The following is a 21,582-nucleotide window of genomic DNA, read 5'->3' on the forward strand; positions in this document are numbered from 1 at the left end:
ATTTATACATATCTAACAGTGAGTATTATAATTTATAATACACACACTATTTGAATTTATCTTTCCTGCTGGGGGCATTTGATTAAAAAAAGACAAGGGGAAGTATAATCAAATTATCTATTTAAACTACCTTGCCCTAGAGAGTGTATAGATTTAATAACCTAATAGCAGGTCCAGTGAAAAAAATAGGATCTATGAATTTTATAATGGAGAACAGTTGCTGTTTTATTTTATTCTCTTTGGTGAAAAAGTCATAAGTGGAAACAAAAATAAAAAATAAGCAAATAGTAACAATATAATTGCCTACTGATATTTATGTAGAAGTCATTCATAGTTCTTTTAAGAAATCACAAATGAATCTCTTAGAATAGAACTATATCCTAATGTTCGCATCAGAGGAAAAGGTTAACCTTTGACTTACAGGATTTTACTGCAGGCAAACCACAACTAGCAGAGAGTCTGGCAGAATATAAGTAGCAATATATTTATAAATAGAACTTTGCTTTATTTCATGTCTTCAGGATTATTTGTTTATTTGATGTTTCAGGTCATATATGAATGGTATTTGCTCCGCAGCATCTGTTTTTTGTGTGTTATTAAAAATGAGGAAAGTATCCTTTTATCAGTTTTCCTTTCTTTACTCCCCTGGAACATAGAAAAACAATAGACCCTATTTTTCTGCATTAGAATTCTTTAAATGTCTTATTTTGCATCTATGAAACTCTTTCTTGTGTTATATAGGTAATTCTTCTACCTCTTTTGGAAAGTTATCCTCCCATTCTCTAAATATTCTTATGGTTTCTTCTTAGCCTTATGGCTCTCAATAATTTTAAATGTTATGTACTTTTATTTAAGTGGTTTCATCCATATTAAAAGGAGATATATTACACTAAAAATTCTAAATATTTAATAAATGATTTATTTCCCCTGGAGAAGTATTAACACATTAGGCTGGTTAAAAATAAATCAAGCCGAAGGACATCCCTACCACCATAGTAAAATTGAAAATTATTTACTCCATATATACCAATAATATTCTTCAAATGAACTCACTTAAATGGTGGCAAATCAAAGGTGTCACATAAATAAGTTTCTTATTTATATCCTTATGAAATGCAACACTAGAATAGTAGTAAGTTAAACATGTCACACAATTGTGTTTCTTATTTATATCTCTACCAAGAGCAAGGCTGCCAATCACCCTATCAGCTGTTCCAAGTGGTCAACATTTTGGGAAAGCACATAGCATTAGAAAGGAGTCCTGGGATGAAAGATAACCACAGGAATCATTCCTGGCAGTGGCAGATATGACATGGAGCTCAAGCTTCAGTTGTGTTTACAACAACAAATAAGAAATAACTAACAAATAACTACCAAAAATGTATTTGCCAAATTTACAATGCATGATATTTTTTGGATTGTTTTCTTAAAGAGTACTCTTAAGTTGTACAAAATTCAAACCCACCAATTCTGGTTCTTTACTTGACTCCTTAGGTATATCTGGGATATGAAAATGACATGCTTCAGTAATGTAGCAATAGCATCATATACTCGTGGCAGTGTGAGAGGCATTAAAGCCCATTCATTTGATTTCACAACATAATGAGTTAAAATTCTTAAATTATGTCACAATTTAAACTACTAATGCAGTGCTACTTTGGTGCTTTTAAAAGAATGTCCTTTCCTTTTTCCTTTTTCTCTTAAATTGGCAATTAAAAATAAATAAAATAAACTTTGTTAGAGTTTAAATACAATACAATGCACCTATATTTAGGCGTGTATTTCCATGATTTTTTGGCTAATTTATACAATTGTGTAGCCATATTTACATTCAATATGTGGAGGATAGCCCCTAATGCCATGAAAGTATGAGGAATTTTGAGGGCCTACTCCGCCCCAAAAATGATAAGAAGTACTTTAAACATTCAAAGTCTCGGAAATTAGCCCTAAATGTGTATAGCAAATGAAGAAACATTCATTCAAGAAAATCTTGGAGTATCAGTAAGAACTGTGAGACTCTATGGTGTCTAAACCAAGACTGCATTCTCCCTCCCCACTCCTAGCTCAGGAAGGCAGAAACTCCATTTTAGACTGGTACAGTGAGCACACAGGCCTTCTTCTTCCTTTAGCTCCTGGTCAGTGGGTCATTTTCCCAGGAGGGGCAGGATATCAGCTTTTCTCATTCTATCACTAGCTACCCATTGCTAAGGCCACATTGGGAGCCAGTACAGTCAGGAGGTGGGGTTTTCCTTCTTGCATCCAGCCCCCAAGATCTCATGTTTGTCAGTGGATTCTTACATGTAGCATCAAAAACATGAGAAAACAAATGGATAAATTGGACTTCATGTGTGCAAAGTTTTACTTTGGGAGAAGGATCACGAGACTATTGGAGTCATGATCTCTTATTCCTCAGCTTTTGGGGTGGGTGTTAAACATATTGAAAGGCAAGTTGAGGAGACTTGGGACCATTTTCCACCCGTCCGCCAAGAACTCAACTCCTTTTTTTTTTTTTTTAAAGATTATTTGTTTATTTATTTGCGAGAGAGAGCGAGAGTGCGCGCAAGAGGGAGTGCGCGTGCGCAAGGGAGAGTACAAGTGGGAGAGAGGGGCAGAAAGAGGGGAAGCAGACTCCCTGCTGAACAGGGAGCCCGATGCTGGGCTCAATCCCAGGACTCTGGGATCATGACCTGAGCCGAGGGCAGCCTCTTAACTGACCGCGCCACCAGGATGCCCCAAGAACTCATCTTCTAAAGCCCGAGTATCAGTCAGAAAGAAAAGACACCATTGTTCCTGCTCCCAGCCTCAGAACCATGGACCAGAGATTTGCCTGGGAAAAGAATCAGCCTTTAAAACAGTTCCAAATCACTTCCAAAAGGAATTAAGTTTATTTGCAACAGAGTATGCAGAAGTTCAAGCCTAATGTAACTCAAAAACAACGGAAGTTGTGGTGAATGGCAGTTGGGAGGGGTGACAGATTCATTGGAGATAGAGGCTAAGTTATAGGCTAGCTAGTTTGCTGGAGAGAAACAGGGAAGACCCCACCCTCCAAATCCCCTTGGGTCATAACAAATCTCAAACACTGATCTCAGGAACTTAAAGAAATAATAATAATAAGCCCCATAGGGGAGGAGGACGAGTACACAAAGTTGCTACAATTATGTTATCTAAAATATCCAAGTTCTAACAAAAAATTCCAAAGCATGCAAAGAAAGAGTATAATCCACTTTTTTCTGCTGGAAAAAGTGGCTGGAAGTTGGATGTAATAGAAAAAGGCTTCAAAGCAGTCATTATAAGTATGTTCAAATGACTAAAGAAAACCATGATAAGATGAAAAGAAGGTATGAGTATAATACAATATCAAATAGAGAATATCAGGAAAGAAAGAAATGATAAAAAAAAACTGAATAGGAATTTTAGATTTGAAAAGTACAAAATGTGGGGTGCCTGGGTGGCTCAGTTGGTTAAGCATCCTACAGGTCAGTTGTTGATCTCAGGATCGCGAGTTCAGGCTCCATGTTGGGTTCTATGCTGGGCACGGAGCCTACTTTAAAAAATTAAAATAAAAGTACAAAACTTAACTGAAAAATTTGCCAGAGGGGCTCAATAATTGATTTGAATTGCGAAATAATTAATAAACTTGAAGATGTGTAAATAGGGCACATGAGGTCAAAGAACACACTAAAAGAATAAAGAAAAGATAAATAGCGTTTCAGAAAAATGTGGGACACCATTTGCACACCAACGCATACATATTGGAAATACCAGAGGAGAGGAGAGAGAGAAAGTAGAAAAAAAATTAATGAAAATCTTCCTAAGTTTATTTAAAAAACAGTAATGGATAAGAAGACATATTTTTAAGATGGCAACATATCCAAATTGATCTATATATTTAACCCAATCCCTATCAGAATCCCAGCTGGCTTCTTTGTAGAAATTGACAAGCTGTTCCTAAAATTTATAAGGAAATGCAAGGGACCCAGAATAACCAAAACAATCTTGAAAAAGAACAGTTTGGAGGATTGACACTTCCTGTTGTTAAAACTTACTACAAAGCAACAGTAATTTAAAACAGTGTGGTACTGGCATGAGGATAAATCATTAAGAAAGAAGTGAGACTCCAGAAATAAACTCTTGGCTTTATGGTCAGCTGATTTTTAACAAGGATACCAAGATCATTCAACGAGGAAGCAATAGAACTCTCAGTAAATGGTAATGGGACAACTGGATAGCCATAAAGAAAATGGTAAAGTTGGACTTTAATTTATACTATATACAAAAAAAAATACCTCAAAATGTGTCATGAGTAAATGTAAGAGCTAAAAGTATAAAACATTTAGGAAAAAAACATAAGATATATCTTCAAGATCTTGAATTTGGCAATGGATCTTAGATATAACACCAGAAGTATGAGAGAAAAATAGATAAATGGGACTTCATGAAAATTAAAATCTTTTGTGTTTCGAAGGACACTATCAGGAGCATGAAATGGCAACCCCACAGAATGAGGGAAAAAAATTAAAAATTATATATCTAATAAAGGACTTGTATCCAGAATATATGTGGAATGTTTACAACTCAACCATAAAAAGACAAATAGCCCAATTAAAAAATGGGTAATAAATTTTTGTGGACATTTATCCAATGAGAATATGCAAATGCATAATAAACACATGAAAAGATCCTCAACATCATTAATTATGAGGGAAATGAGAATTAAAGCCATGGTGAGGTACCACCCCACAATCACTAGGATGACTATAATAAAAAAAAGAAGTCAGATAATGACAAGAGTTGGTAAGGATATAGAGAAATTGGAACTTTCTTACACTGCTGGTGGCAAGATAAAAGGGAGTGACAACTTTGGAAAACAGTCTGGCAATTCCTCGAGCAATCAAACATAGGGTTATCCTAAGAGCCAACAATTCCACTCTGAGGTATATACGTAAGAAATATTAAAACACATGTCTGTGCTGTACATAAATAGTTAGAGCAGCATTGTACAGAACAGCTAAATGTGGAAACAATCCAATTTCCATCAAATGATGAATGGATCAAAAATGGGAGTCATAGCCTACTCAGGCAGCCATAAGAATATATATAATAGGATGCCACTCTTATAACCTCAGTTAACCTTAATTACCTCTGAAAAGTCCTGTTGCCAAGCATGGTCACATTAGGGATTAGGTTAAACATATGGACAGTTCAGTCCATAGTAGTGATATTTAGCCATAAAAAAAGAAATGAAGCACTGATATGTGCTACAACATGAATGAACGTTGAAAGCATTATGTTAGGTGAAAGAAAGTGGTCACAAAAGATCATATGTGATTTCGTTTTTTATGAAATGTCCGGAATGGGCAAATCTATAGAGACAGTAGAGTAGCAGTTGCTTAGGACTTGGGAGGCAGGGATGAAGGGGGCAGGTAGCAAAGGAATGAGAAGCCGGAAGACAAGCAATAGCTAAAGTGTCCATGGGCTGCTTTCTGATGTGATGACACATTCTGAAGATTACTATTGTAATGATTGCTCATATCTGTGAATATACTAAAAAACATTGAATTATATATTTCAAACGCATAGATTGTGTAGGGTGTGAATTACATCTCAGTAACGCTGTTATATAAATGATGTAAATATTTCTCAAAATATTTCCTACAGCCACACTCTCACCTTAACCCAGGCTATCCCTGATCTTTCTTACATTATAAGACTGGCTTTGTACTTTCTAGATTGTCATAAGAATGAAACCATAGTGGATGTGCTCTTCTGTTTCTAGCTTCTTTTGTTCAGTATAATGTGTTTGAGATTCATCCATACTGTGTGCGTTACTAGTTGCTGCTTTTTGTTGCTGAACAGTCTCACGCTGATGGTTATACCACGTTTGTCTATATCTTTTGATTTTAGTTTGGGAATTTTGTGAATAAATCTACTCTGAACATTTGTGTGCAAAACTTCGTGCGGACATGTGTTTTCATTTATCTTGGTGAATGCTTAGAAGTGTGACTTGAATTCTGTGTTAAGTACACTAGTCAATACAATCAGCCAAAACTATCTGCCATTTGCTATGTGTCATTGTTTCAATCTCTATATATGAACTAATTCATCTAATCCTCACATCAATCCTGCCCTCACATAGCCTGGGGCATGGGGCCCAATAGCAATGCTTTGTTATGCATTATTTAATATATATGTATACAGTAAAGTTATAAGATATTTTAATAACTTATCTGGTGTTATATTCTTAGCCCAGTTTTTACCTCAGGAACCTGAAACACAGTTTCTTCATACCAATGCCTATTGTTACACGAAGATTGCTATCGTATAAACTCACATAGTAAAATTTCAAGATGTTTTGACACAATCTAATATTGGTTTTTATCAGGAACAGAAATCCAAACCTTTTCTTCATGAGAGATGATCACTGGGAAAAAAAAAATGCTTAAAACATGAGGATAAATTTCATTTATAATTGTGAAACTGGAAAATAAATTTTGATCACCTCAATGTGTCTTATGGAACTTAATTTGTTAGTCATTCCTCTCTTTTTTATCTACAATCTGTCTTTCTTCATTAATTCCTCTTTATCAGGTTACTAATAATTAATAATAATAATAATAATGCTTACATTTAACTTTGTTTCTATAGCAGTGTACATCAAATTATCATTATTTAATTTTTTATTCTTATTGTTACATTTCCAAAAGGATCATGGTTTTGCATCTGAATCTCACAATTGTTGATGTTCACTACAATGCCAAAGAGCTCACCAATGCTCATGACCCCCACCTTGCCTTTCTACATACAGAAGAATTCTGAAGAGTTCTGTTTCTAACTCATTTCTCCTGCCTAGATTCCATAGTTAATTATATTTATTTCCAAAGTGTTACTTAATTATAATTATACTCAAACATTGCCAAATATATTATTGGATGCCTACTTTAAGATACAGGCTGTATTTTCGCCTGCCTAATTAGCATCTCCGCCTAAATGTCTAGCTGATCATTCAAACTCAGCGCATCAAAAAACTGATTTCCTCCATTTGACCCACTTCTCAGTCAAACGTTATTGATGGTAATGATGATGATGAAGATGCTGATACTGACAAGCATGAAGACTCAGAACAGATCTGCCATTCCTTCTGCATCTTCTTTTTAGTTGGCAGTGTTACCATCTATTCATTTCCTAAGTCCTGTATATTTCTCCAGTCTCTGTCTTTTCTTCTCAGATATTCCCTTATTAATGCCCTGTTTTATCTTGTTACTGGAATAATAACTTTTAACTGATATTCATACAGCTACCCTTTTCCTCTCTGTACAATTCTCCAGACAGCCACTAATACACTGTTAAAACCAAACCTGATTTTGTCATACTTTTCTTAAAATGGTTTACACTTTCCTTCGATATAAAAACCAAAGCTCTTGTCTTAGATTACGAGGACTCCCATCATCTAGAGCCAAACTGCATTCATATCTTCTTATCCCATGCTTTCTCCCGCCACACAAAGTTCTAGCCCACATGATAACATAGAAGGGCTTCAGTAAAACTGATGATGTACGGGCTTTCTCTTCATAAGCACTTTTGCACCCCTTGTAGACCAGATGAAGAACTACTTAGAAAAATAATTCTCTTATCTGACATAGTGCAGACATGCAACAAATATTCACTGAAGCAAAAATATTAAATTTAGATATTTTCTATATTTTCTATAAAGTTCTGGCAGCCATGGAACTGCACCATGCAAAACTCTTTTCAAGAGATAACCTGCTACGTGGACTGAAGTTAGCCAAGAGCCTCCAGCTGTAGTACTTTAGGAACCTACCACAGCATTTGAGGTAAGACCACCCTTCCCTGAGTGCTTTCTACTCAGTGATGGCACATAGCAAATATACCAGTGCCTGGTCATTTTGCCCTCTACAGGACACTCATAGGTTGGAGCAACCTATTAGGGGTGGTTGTGGCTTTCTCAGAGCTACACTAAAGTATGAACTCTCCCTATCCAATATTCCTTTCTTTCTCCTCTGCTTTCAAAGAAGTCAGACCACCATCAGTGTCTGAAGCTCTCTCTGACTGCTCCTGCTTCTTCTACTCTTTAACATTCACCGGTGTTACCCCCAGTGCACTCTTGGGCTTCTAACTTAACTCTATCTTGGTATTTACTTTTGTGAGGTCCCAGACTGACACAAAAGCCTTTCTTGATTTCCAAATCAAATGTAAATAAACCTGGAGGACATTATTCTAAGTGAAATAAGCCAATCTCAGAAAAACAAATACTGTATGATTCCATTCATGTGAGGTATCTAAAATAGTCATAGAAAGAGAGAATAGAAGGGTCCTTGGTAAGAGCTGGGAGGAGGAGGGTTGTGGTTCAATGGTTGTAGAATTTTCAGTCATGCAGGATGAAAAAGCCTAGAAATCTGTATGACATGGCATGTAGTTAATAATACTGTGTTGTACACTTGAAAATTTGCCAAAAGGTTAGATTTCATGCTATGTGTTTTTATTACTGCAATAATAAGTTAAAAAAATAGTTCTCATACTCATAGAATTTGGTACATAACATTATTGTACATTTTCCAAATTATGTTCTAAATATTTATGTTGCTGTTTTCACTAGGATATGAGCTATGTCATCAGTTGCATGAATAAATTTTTGTTAAATGAATTTATTCATTCATTCATTCATTCATTCTGATTTTAAATTTATCATGAAAATGCATTATACCCATACACAGTTTTGTGGGGTTTTTTTTTTGTTTTTTTGGTTTTTTTGCATGCACACATACACACACACACATACAAATCTGGTTAAAATCACATTTAACTTTTCATTCAGGGACATTTTCTGAAACATCTGCCATTTTCATATTCCAAAAATAAATATCACATAGATTGTGCATTGAGCATGCCACAGTACTCGTTGAAATTTATTATTTTGGGCTGAAAATAATTCTCCCATCTCTCATTTTCAAGTCAGAGGATAATTATAACTATTCCCTTAAACCACACAGAGAACAAATATACTGAGATTAACAAAGTTAAAAATGAACTCAAAAAGTGTTAAAAAGTAGAGGATAGCTAGTATAGCTTGAAACTCTTGACCAATCTAACTATTCATGAGGAGAAACTGAACAATGTAATGAATGGAATTTATAAGTCATACTGGAAAAAAAAGGGACAAAGCTAAACTAAGAATACATGAGCTTGCAAAACGTTGAGATCTCAACAAAGTTGCAATTTTAGTATGACCGCTGTTTGTACAACAGACTACTTTCTAAAACTTGAATTCTAACTGCAAAGTGTATGTATTAAATTAATTTGCTCGTTGTTATAATTCCTAAAATAAGTTCTTATGGAACTGAATGAATTTCAAATTAAAATAAAATCAACTAAGAATGACAATATTCACTTCAAAAGACTACCTATTTTTGATAATGTATAATTCATTTGCATTTCAATTTCTCAGCTTAAACCTTAAATAAATGTTATTTAAACTTATTCTCACTGTGTCTTGTTTACATAATCACAACAGACACAATGATATCACACCACATAGTTTCTGTGTGATGTGGCATTACTTTTAACAGTAGGTGTGAGATTTGTTACCACATTTTAGCTAAGAAATTCTGTGACTCTGCTAATGTTTTCAACCTATCAATACATTTTTTTATGTGACCTTTGTTTATCAAGTAGTAGAGGGAATGAAAACAATATAGAAGATACATTATATATCCTTAATGAACTTGCAAATGAAAGGAGAACAAAGTTATGTGTCAGACAAAATGAACATAATAAAAATTGGAGCAAAAAAAATTAGAGCAGTATATCCTTAAAATGAATATGATCTATAGCTACAAATGCTTTATTCAGTAGAGAAACATTGTTGTGCAACCTCTGGAGACGTATGATAAGTTTGTGGCCTGGAATAAGACTGTCTAGATAGAATTAATAGAAGTTAGAAGGAACAATAGAAAAGGTAAGATGGAAATAAGAATTATTATGATATTATCTGTGAAAATAAAGGAAAAAAAAGAAAGACTAAAAGTATAGTTTAAAGCACTGGGCTTTAAGATAAAGAATTACATTTATCAGAATGAAAATGGGACAAAATTTAAAGGGAAATGCAAAACTTGGAGAAAAAGATATTTAACAAGGTTACTATATATAAAATGTAAAGATACATTTAGAAATCAATTAAAAAATGTGAACTCCCTAACAAAAGAGCAAAAACAATAAAGCATTCACAGAAAAGAAGTTCATATTGATAGTAAAGTATGCTAAATACTTAGCTTTACTAGTTTTGTTAAGCAAAATCACAGCCCTCTCCAATGGTGTCCACATTATAATTGCTGAACTTGTGCGTTATGTTATGTGGTGACTAGTGACCCACTTTGTTACTCCAAAATATACCCTTTGGCATAAGGATTATTTCGAAAACAGCAGGTACAAGGAGATCATTTGAGCTCCCATCTTCTTCCTGAAAGCAAGATATAGAACTAGAAAGATGGCCTCCCTATTCCAGGAGGAAAGAGACATTGTCACCAGAGACGGGGAGAAACGACCAAGAAAATTCTGCACAAACATACCTTGTTAAAATAACTTTTACCTACCTTTAGTCTCTCCATGTGTTTAATTACTTTTCCACAACTGCCTCTCTTTGTGCAACCTAATATATAAGCGCTTAGGTTTTGCTGCTTCTTTGAATTTTTGTTTCCTTATGAAGGCTCCCATGTTACATAGTACTTATGTTGAATAACATATATGCTTCTCTCCTATTAACCGGTCTTAGGTCAGCTTAATTCTCTGACCCAGGCAAAGATGCTAAGAGGTTAGAGGTAAAGTTTTGCCTCCTCTCCAATGGCAAGGGGAAGCTAAGGTTCCTGAATAACTGACTTTAAAATAAGATTATCCTGGGTCCTGTAAGTGGACCCAATATAATTATAACGGTCTTTAGAAGTCGAAAGAAAAAGGCAGAGTCAGAGTGATATGCTCTCAGAGAGACTGAAAAGATTTGAGGATGGAAGTGTATATGAGGCCAGCAAAGTGGGCAGTATTTAGAACTGGAAAAGTCAAAGAAACCGTTTCTCCTCTACCTGGAGCTTTCCAAGGAGTGCAGCCCTTTGACATCTTGATTTAAGCCTGCTGAGACTCATTTCAAAACTTCTGACTGCCAGAATTATAAGACAATAACTTTCTACAATCTTAGGCTTTCAAGTTTGTGGCAATTTGTAACAGCAGCAACAGGAGACACAAATAATCAAATGAAATCAAATTAGAGCATTGATCAGATAAATTTTCTCGGTTTGGCAAGGATAAAATATATAGTTCACTATGTACATTGGAAAAGCCATATTCTCCTATGTTACAATTGCATGTGTAGGGACTGTTTGGTACATTCTGGAAGAGAATTTTGCAGTGCATATCAAAAGATTTAAGAATGTTGTTTCTTTTAAATATTGACTTATTAATTCTGATAGAAAGCTTTATTCCTATTAGACAAAACTGAGCATTAACACTTTCACAGATATTCTTGGTCTTATGAAAGATAATAAAGCATTGGCTTAACCAAATAATGAAATATTGTGCATTCATTAAAATTTGTTTTTGTTGTTGTTGTTGTTTGTTTGTTTGTTTGTTTGTTTGAAGAATTGCTAGAAATACAGAATAGCAGACCCTAGTTCTTCACCCACCCCTTGGGCTTTGCCACTTTTCCACACCAGTATCTGCATTACTGCCTGAAGCTTCCTTCTCTCTGAAGCCAAAGAGGGGTCTCTCTGGCTGTCAAGGTGTGAGACAGAAACTCGGGACTACCTGTTCCGTGTACTCGTCTTAGTATACTCATGCTATTCTTAGATCTGTTATTTTCAAATACATTTTCTTTGTTCATGTTTGATGGCTAAAACTCTCTCCTATTCCACGTGAACAAAAAAAGGCCACATTTTTAATGGATTCCTGTCATTTGAGTGCTTTCTGGGTCATTAATAGAGAATTAATAGAATCTCAATCTCAGGACAGCAAAATATTTTTTTCCCACTTTTCAAAATTGGTGAGATAGGTGTCACACAAACAAGATATTCATCTTTTTTACTATTCATCAAGTCATATTGGCACTTAATAGGCATAGTTTATTTATAGGGCTCATGTGGGTAAGAATTTCACTTGAAATGCCATTGTTCCAGGGATTTGGGGAAGCATTTTAAAAGGAGAGGAGATGTGAAAATGCCTCATCTTTGTCTTTAGGTCCCCCAGATCTAGAAGAAGATATCAGAGCTCAGTGAAAAAGGGGGAGTCGACCCACTCCTCAAAGTTCATAGTTTTGAGAAAAGTTGACACTCTTCTTAGATAATTGAATCTTTAATTCATACAGATCGATTTAGGCATCTTTTACTTCCTAGAAACAAAGGAATCCTTTGTAAGTGTCACAGGCTCATAAATCACGTTTGCAATTTGTTTTAAGAGTCCCTAAACTTGTAATTAATTGTATGAGAAAAACCTGTGATGGAAAGAGTTGTGAAAAAAGGAGTTTATTTATGTGTTTGTTGACCTTTATGAGGCTTAATTTTTCTCCTAGCTAAAAAAGATTCTACCTATGAAAGAGACAAAATACTAAATGTGACAAAATTAACATTAATTCAATAACTCAACAAAAATTTACTGAATATCCACTATGTACCAGTTATTGTCCCATTGACTTTAGACATAATAGTACACAAAACATAAAATATCTTTGCCTAATAAAGTTTGCTCTCTAGCATAAAATAAATAAATAAATAAATAAATAAATAAATAAATAAAATTCCATAGCTTATTTGGAACATTTAAAAATCTATGATTTCTTTGTGAATGAGGGCGAAATACTTTGGAGTATTGTAATTACTATACGTGTCTCATCCATATCTACAAGTATTAGAGTAACAATTTTTTTACACTAGTCTGGGTGACCTGTTTTTTGTTTGTTCGTTTTTTTTTTTTTAAGTCAATTGAAAAATAATTTAGGTTCTGTTATTTAGATGTGATTTCATTTGCTTCAATGAGAGGAGAGTGGAAATATATATCTTAGTTCACCATATATTTCTGCCAGAACAAATTTATTTCAAACTAATTAGTGCTAGGATGCCTGACAAACATAGATACAGGAAATCAAATAGTGGTAAGGGTTTCCAAGGTAGCCAGTGGTTGACAGGGGATAAGAATGCCACGCTGAGCAGAAGGCAAATCTTAAAAATATAATAAAGAGTATTTCTGGGTTTGCTGGGAATTACAAATAACTTCCAAAATATCAAGCATAAAAGTAAAATCAGAAGAAAACTAGATAATTACTACAAGTGCAAGAAATATTCAACAGTTATTTATTGAAGGTCTGCCAGCTGTTGTGCCTTATTCTAAGTCTTGGAATGAAGTGGGGGGTAAAGTAGACCAGACTTAGTTTCTCCTTGTTTAGTCTAAATTCTCCTGGGGAATATTCACATTCAGGAAACACACATATAAATAATAGTAAAAATTATTTAACATGCTATGAAGAAAAAGAACATAATATTATGAGAAAATTCGATGGAGTGATTTAATGTATTTGGGAATAAAAGAAATCACCTTTTGTTCATGGAGATTTAGCTGAGACCTGAAGCACTAGCAAAAGGAAGGCTCACAGGAGTGGAAAGATACTAGGTCATTCTAGAAAATAGATGGGTGGTGTAACTTCACCATAGTGAGCATGGAAAAACGAATGTGAGGAGGCAGAGCAAACAGTTTCAGATTCAGGGGCTTATAAGTCATTCTCATAATTTTGTCTTTTATCGTAGGAACAAGAAGAACCAGTCAAGAACTTTAAGCAAACAGAAGAGAACACATCAACTTTAAGTTTTACAAAGTTTATATTGGCCTTCTATGGCAGCAATCGGAGGAGAAGAGCGCTGAGTGGATAGGCGATAGCATAGCTGAAAGACAATGTTGGTTTGAACCTGAGTGGTGGCCGTGGAAACGGAGAGCAAAGGAGAATATATATATTCTCCACACACGCACGCACGCACGCACGCGCGACTGGAAGAACCAGCAGGGTGGATGATATAGAAGATGAAACAGGGCGCCTGGGTGGCTCAGTCAGTTAAGCAGTTTAGCCTTCCACTCAGGTCCTGATCCTGGAGGCGCCAGGATCGAGTCCAGCATCAGGCTTCCTGCTCAGTGGGGAGTCTGCTTCTCCCTCTGACCTTCCCCCTTCTCTCTCTCTCTCGCTCTCTTCTCATAAATAAATAAAATATATTTTAAAAAGAAGATGAAACAAATAGAGGTGTCAAAAATTATTCCGTTTCCCAGTCAAACCCTCCTGAATCAGAGCAGAACTTGAGAGTTGAAAAGACGATAGAATTCAGTGGTGCACGCAAAAATAGGTAAAAATTTGCCCCAAGTTTGCTCGATTGACAACTTGGACTGACCATATTAAACAACATTAAACTGTTTTTCTTACTTAGTATCAAGTGACTGTACTAATAAATTATAATTTGGCATCAACTATAAGACATATAGATTCACATGTATACATATGTGTGTGTATATAAGAAATATAGCTTAAGTGCCTTAAAAATATCACTGTCTACTAACTGATGAGATTCAGTCCCTTTGAGCAAGAGTCAGCAAACATTTCTGTAAAGGACCAGCGAGTAAATGTTTTCAGCTTTAGGTGCAGAGTCTGTTAAAACTACTCAACTCTGTTAATATAGTACAAAATTAGCCACAGTCAATATTTAAATAAATGCTCATGGGAAGAATTGGTCTGGCTGCAGGTTGCCAAACCACAGAACTTTTAAATAAACATAGGCTAGACTAGAAGGAAGACGCATTGGTATTGGGGTTTAAAGTGTCCTTCTTTATTAAAAAAAATTTAAAAAGTAGTAGAAAGTTAGTTTGATAGTTTAAGAAAGGTTTATTAAATATATGATTTTGAGTTATTCCTGGATCGATGTTATTTTAAAGTGAATTTCGTATGACAAGAAGTTTGACAATTTTGATACTGAACTTTTTCATACTTTTTTACGGTATTACTATTGCTATGTGTTGTCATATATGATTGTCAAAATAACAAACAAATGAAAAAGTGTGAAAAATTGAAATGACAAGATTGTTGAAGTAGCTTTAACATGGTGATGTGCTGAAATCTAAGGGCTGAGATATACCGTGAGTTTTGATACAGTGAAATTAAACCGATATCATAGAGTGACCAATGTGTCTGACTACCCAATGTGCCTAGCATGCAACACCAAAATTCTTCTAGCACAAATAAGAAAATTGTCAGTGTGGCTCTCAGAGGAAAAAAGAGGAAAAGAGAAAATCAGTTACAGACTGGCTGATTCTGAGAACAGCACAGGACGTACACTCCCAAAAAAGATTATCTATGTTTGGCATTTTTATCTACTAATACTACATAATGTAACTGAATCAACCAAATCTATTTAGTACTTTATTTGATATATATATATATATATATATATATATGTGTGTGTGTGTGTGTGTGTGTGTGTGTGTGTGTAAAAATATATATACAATTACACATATGCATGCATGTGTATATATTCAAACTTTATTCACGTGTGTAGTAGGCTGAATATACTCCCCCCAAGATAGCTTTATCCTACTTCCTGGAGCCTGTATATTCCCCTACCAAGGTAAAAGGGATATTGCAGGTGTGATTATGGTAAGGATTTGAGATAAGGAGACTTTCCAGGGTTATCCAGGTGGGCTCAATGTAATCACAAGCATTCTTGTAAGAGGGAGCCAGGAGGGTCAGTCAGTAATAGGAGATAGGACTCAGGAGGGAGTGAGGAAGGAGCCAAGAGCAAAGGAATATAGGTGGCCTCTAAAAGCTGAAAAAGACGAAGAATTTTTTCCTGAAGCCTCTAGAAAGAATGCAACCTTACTAACATGGAGAATTTAGGCTTCTGATCTTCAGAACTGTAAGAAAATAAATCTGTGTCATTTTAAGTAATTTAGTTTGTGGTAATTTGTTGCAGTAGCACTAGGAACTAACAATATTTAAAGTCAATCTTGCTCGGCATTACTTTAGGAGTCGTTTTCCTAGGAATGGTACGGACATTTTGGTGCTACTGTTGTTCTAATTTTGTGGGTGATTAATTACGAAACTCATGTGTCATATAGTGTTTGATGTTGCTGAACTTAAAATCTGAAAATTTAATTTTTAACTTTTCTGATATTTTGAACATGCTGCTTGTATAAGTGATTTTATTTCTTTTCATCCATGTGTAAAACTCAGTGATATAATGTAGCTACAGTGATGCAACATTATTTGAAATGTGGAACCAAATAAATTAGATTAAAATGATTCATATTTGTTATTATGAAAGCATGAGATCATAATATAGTAATACTAGTAAAATATTAGCTACTTGTGACAGGGTAAGAATTTAATTTGCAGCAAAAGTACATTCCCAAGTTTCACTTTTGTTTTGTAATAAAATCTCAATTTCAGAAGATATTGAAATGTAAACAGGAAATAGGTGTCAGCCTCGGGTCAGACCTACATTGCACAGTATACTTATTTACACCAGATATTTCGCTATTGTTATATTTAAGCTAAATAGTCACTTCTCTGATTTCTTCTTAGGAGTAGACACAGCTTTTGTATGTGCAACACTGTTATATTTCCTTTTAAGGTTACTAAATATGAGTGAGGAGACATGTGCCAAAAGTGATGGATGTTGGAAACAATCTTGAGCTGGGAAACAGCATGAGGAAATTGAAATGTTTGAAAGATAGGTTATATTGGATGAAGAGAGGGGGAAAAGGGATATATTTATTGTATTTTAGTTAGCTATCTCCAGTCTCTGTACATTTTCTTTCCAATCAGCTACTTTGGTCTTTTTTCAGAAAACAAAAAATAAGCAGGCAACAATAGCAGCAACAAAAATAGAAGAAAAGAAAGAAAGAAAGAAAAACTACTTATTGATATTGAACATTGCCACAAAATAAATTTTAGATTAACTTAATAGAAATTAAAATTATATTTTACAATTACAAATAATTGTAACCAAGGAGACAAACTATACCAGAAATAGATTCTAAATTGAGACAGAAGCACAAAAAAAGAAAAGAACAAAAACCCCAAAACGGCTAGGCAAAAGCATGAAACTCAGTTCTATACAAAGTAGAAGAGAAATAGAAGGAAAAAAGCTGCCTAAGCAGACTGAAAAGGGCAGGAAACATTAATGAAAATGAAGCGGAGCCATTGATAAAGGTGATCTATATTGATACCTATTTTATTTTAATTATTTAATATAATTTTTTTAAGATTTTATTTATTTATCAGAGAGAGAGAGTGAGAGCACAAGCAAGGGGAGGGGCAGGCAGAGGGAGAGGGAGAAGCAAGCTCCCCGCTGAGCAGGGAGCCTGATGTGGGGATAGATCCCAGGACCTTGGGATCATGACCTGAGCCAAAGGCAGACACTTAACTGACTGAGCCACCCAGGCATCCCCCTATTTTATTTTTTAAAAAATTTTTTGGATGATCCATGCATTTAATAATGTTTATTATCAAATAAATATATGCTATGAACTATTCTAAACATTGGGCATCAGCATAAGTGAAATATACAGGGTCCCTGCTCTTACACAGCTTGTTTAGTGATAGAAACTAGTCCAGAAATATGTTAACATGTAAATAATATATGTTCTGAAGAAAATGAAGCCAGAGTATGATATATAAACTACATGTGCAAATGGGAGAACCTCGGGTGATTTTGTTTTTGCTTTTTCCTTTACATGTAGGGNNNGAAACCCAGTTCTTCCTTGTATGTCTCCTTTACCAGAACAGAACACTTCACTTCTAACACTTCTGGTCACCAAATGTGTGGAGGTTTTTCTCCACACCAAGCAATTCTCTGAGACCCAAGCTGGGTGTCTTCAATTGAGCTCAATTCTGACGCTCTCTACCTGGAGATAGCAGCCAATCCCACAGGTGAAGGTTTCAGTCCCGCAAGACGACCACCCTCCTTGCCCCCCACTCCCACCCCCAACTTCAGCTTCTGGTTGCAAACCCAGGTCATCCATCACCTGTGCTCCTAACCAACTAGCATTAGATCAGTGGTTTCAAAGACCCCCTCGTTGGGTATGACTAATTTATGAGAGCGGCTCACAGAACTCAGGGAAACACAAGTTCATCAGTTTTAAAGGATATGATTAAGAATACAGATGGACCTCCAGATGGAAGAGGACAGGATATGTGGGAATGGGTGCAAAGCTTCCAGGCTCTGCGGGTATACCACTCTTTCAGCACCTTTACAAGTTCACCAACTCAGAAGCTCTCAAAACCCCATACTTTCGGGATTTTATGGAGACTTCAGCATGTAGGCATGATCAATCATTATCTCCATTTCTAGCTTTTTACCCCTTCAAGAGAATGAGGGGAAGGGTTGAAAATTTCAAGCTTCTAATTATGGCTTGGGCTTTCCCATGACTAGCTCATCCAAGAGCCCACCCAGAGTTGCCTCAGTAGAGCAAAAAACCCATAGGTCACCCGGGAAATTACAAGGACTTCAGAAGCTCTTTGCCAGGAAGAGGGAAGAGACCTCTTAAATATATATCTCATAGAAGGTATAGGGATTTATTATTTTAAAGAGAGTTGTCAGGAGGGGCCCCTCTGATAAGTTTCTATTAGAACAGAAATATGAAAGAATTTTAAGGTTAAGGTTCAGGGCATGAAAAACTGTGAAGAAAGAATGAAAAGCAGATAGAACCATTTGTGCAAAGGCCCTGAGGCAGGAGCATGCTAGGTATGTAGAACAGCTGGGACTCCAGTGTGCTTAGAATAGAGAGAGGAGGTGGAGGTGGCTTGTGGAATGATCTGAGGTCAGAGAAGTAGCTTTGGGAAAGACTGTACACCCCAGCAGTTCAAAGGAATAACTGTTTGTTTTATTCTGAGTGAGAGGGGAAATAGTTGAACTTCCTTGAGCAAAACCATCAGGTGGTGACATTTGTTTTGAAAGAATACTATTGGATATTGTGTGGTGAATAGATATAGACAGTCGAAGTGAAAACAAAAGTATGTGGCAACATTGAATGGTTATGGGTGGAAGGGTACAAAAATACTGATTTGAAGGGATACAGGCACCCTTATGTTTATGGTACCATTATCAACAACAGCCAAATTAGGGAAGGAGCCCAAATGCCCATCAACTGATGAATAGATAAAGAAGAGGTGGTATATGTATACAGTGGACTATTACAGAGCCATTAAAAAGAATGAAATCTTGTCATTTGCAATAACATGGATGGAGCTACAGAGTATGACACTAGGCAAAATAAGTCAGTCAAAGACAAATAGATGATTTCACTCATCGTGGAACTTAAGAAACAAAACAGATGAACATGCAGCAGGGGGATGAGAGAGGCAAACCATAAGAGAGGCTCTTAACTATAGAGAACAACTGAAGGTTGCTGGAGGAAGGGGTGTTAAATACATGATGGGGATTAAGGAGGGCACCTGCAGTGATGAGCACCAGGTGTTGTGTGTAAGTGAAGCATCACTAGATTCCGCACCTGAAACTAATGTTGCACTGTGTGTTAACTAACTGGAATTTAAATACAAACTTGGGAAGAAAAGAAACAGTCTAGGTGGGAGATAATGATGTCTGTATTAGTTTGCTAGGGCTTCCATAAGAAAATACTACAGACTGGATAGCTTAAAAAACAAAAACAAGTTATTTTCTGAGTTCTGAAAGCTAGAAGTCTAAGAATAAGGTGTCAGCAGATTTGGTTTCTTCTGAATGAAGCCTCTCTCCTTAGCTTGCATATGGCTGCCTTCTAGCTGTGTCCTCACATGGCCTTTACGCCATGCTTGCACAGCCCGGGTGTCTCTCTCTGTGTCCTAATCTCCTCTTCTTAATAAGGACACATTTCAGATTGAATTAGGGCCTACCCTAATAGTCTCATTGTAACTATCACCTCTTTAAAGGCCCTATTTACAAATACAGTTACATTCTGAGGTACAGGGGGGTTGGAGCTTAGACATATGGCTTTGGAAGAGACATAGTTCAGCACATAATATCATAGCCTTAGGTGATCATGGTGTTAGTGGTGGAAATGATAAGTCATCACATTCAGGAAAAATATTAGAGCAAATAAAAGATGTGCCGATGGAATAGATATTCATTGTCGAAGATATATCTGATGTTTTCGATGTAACAACTGGAAAATGGAGTTGCTAGCAACAGGGATATGGCAGAACAGGGAAGGAGTGAGTTTGCAGTCCGTGTGACATAGAATTTCTTATGACATGAAAATTGAAATACCTTTCACATATCCAAGTGAAGATGCTAACTAGACAACCAAAACTGCAGGAAGTCTCACAAATGTCCCTACTATAGACTGTACAATTCCACAAGCCCATCTGTGATGGGAGTTCAGTCTGTGAGGAAGGTTTAGGAGTGAGCTGGGTAAGGAGTAATCCCTGAAGAGTGAAGGAATTCACAGTGCACCTGGCAGTCTTCTCTCCCTGGAGTCTGTTAGAACAATCTGTATTTTTATCACCTTCTCTTCCTATTTTTCTGAAAAGTTGCCAAAATGGCCAAACAAATGAAGAAACAATATAGCATTATCTGCAGCAACATCTTATTTATCTTTTTGCCAAATACTGCCTCCTCTCTGCATTGTTTTTGCCTCACTTTGAAATTCAACTTTTTATCATTTATTCATTCATTTAGCCTCCTTGCTCCACAATAAATAATTTTTAAGCCCTTCCTATGTGCTCCACAATCTTCTTTACAAACCCTAGCAGGATTAGGTGTGCAGGCATCAACGAGAAGTCTGATTTTTCAGAAATTTGGAGAATGATCCATTAACATGCCAAGGGTAAAAAGAGTAGAGAGTATGAGGCGTTATACTTCCTCGCAAGCCAAGCAAATAACAGGAAAAATATATGCACATGTCTTTAAAAGTCTTACAGTAGGGACACCTGGGTGGCACAGCGGTTAAGCATCTGCCTTCGGCTCAGGGCGTGATCCCGGTGTTGTGGGATCGAGCGCCACATCAGGCTCCTCCTCTATGAGCCTGCTTCTTCCTCTCCCACTCCCCCTGCTTGTGTTCCCTCTCTTGCTGGCTGTCTCTCTCTCTGTCAAATATATAAACAAAATCTTAAAAAAGCAGAATCCTAGACCCACCCCAGCGTTCTAGACCTGGTGAATCAGAATCTGCATTAAAAAAAAAAAAAAAAAAGTCTTACAGTAAATTAAAAAACATAAAAGATGTTTGGAATTGTAAGGGTTAGAGGAGATTAATTAATTGAAACTTGAGGAAAGGCAATATATTTTAAATTGTGCCTTAAATAAAAAAATATTTATTTGGGGGGAGCTTTGTAAGTATTATCATCACTTATCACAACTACTGGCTAGGGCCTTAACAACTCATGACTTCTATTTGCAATTACCTACGTCCATTTAACAACCTCTGTCCGCATGTCCGACATTGCTCTAGGCATTGTGTAAAAATGATAGAAAGGACACATACTATTAAAGGTAAACAGAATATCTAAAGTTCTGAAAATCCTAGTTTTCCTAGGTTAGGAAAATCCTAGTCATAAACACT

Source organism: Ursus maritimus, unplaced genomic scaffold, assembly GCF_017311325.1.
Source record: "Ursus maritimus isolate PB19 unplaced genomic scaffold, ASM1731132v1 scaffold_4, whole genome shotgun sequence".
In the NCBI taxonomy this organism is placed as follows: Eukaryota; Metazoa; Chordata; class Mammalia; order Carnivora; family Ursidae; genus Ursus; species Ursus maritimus.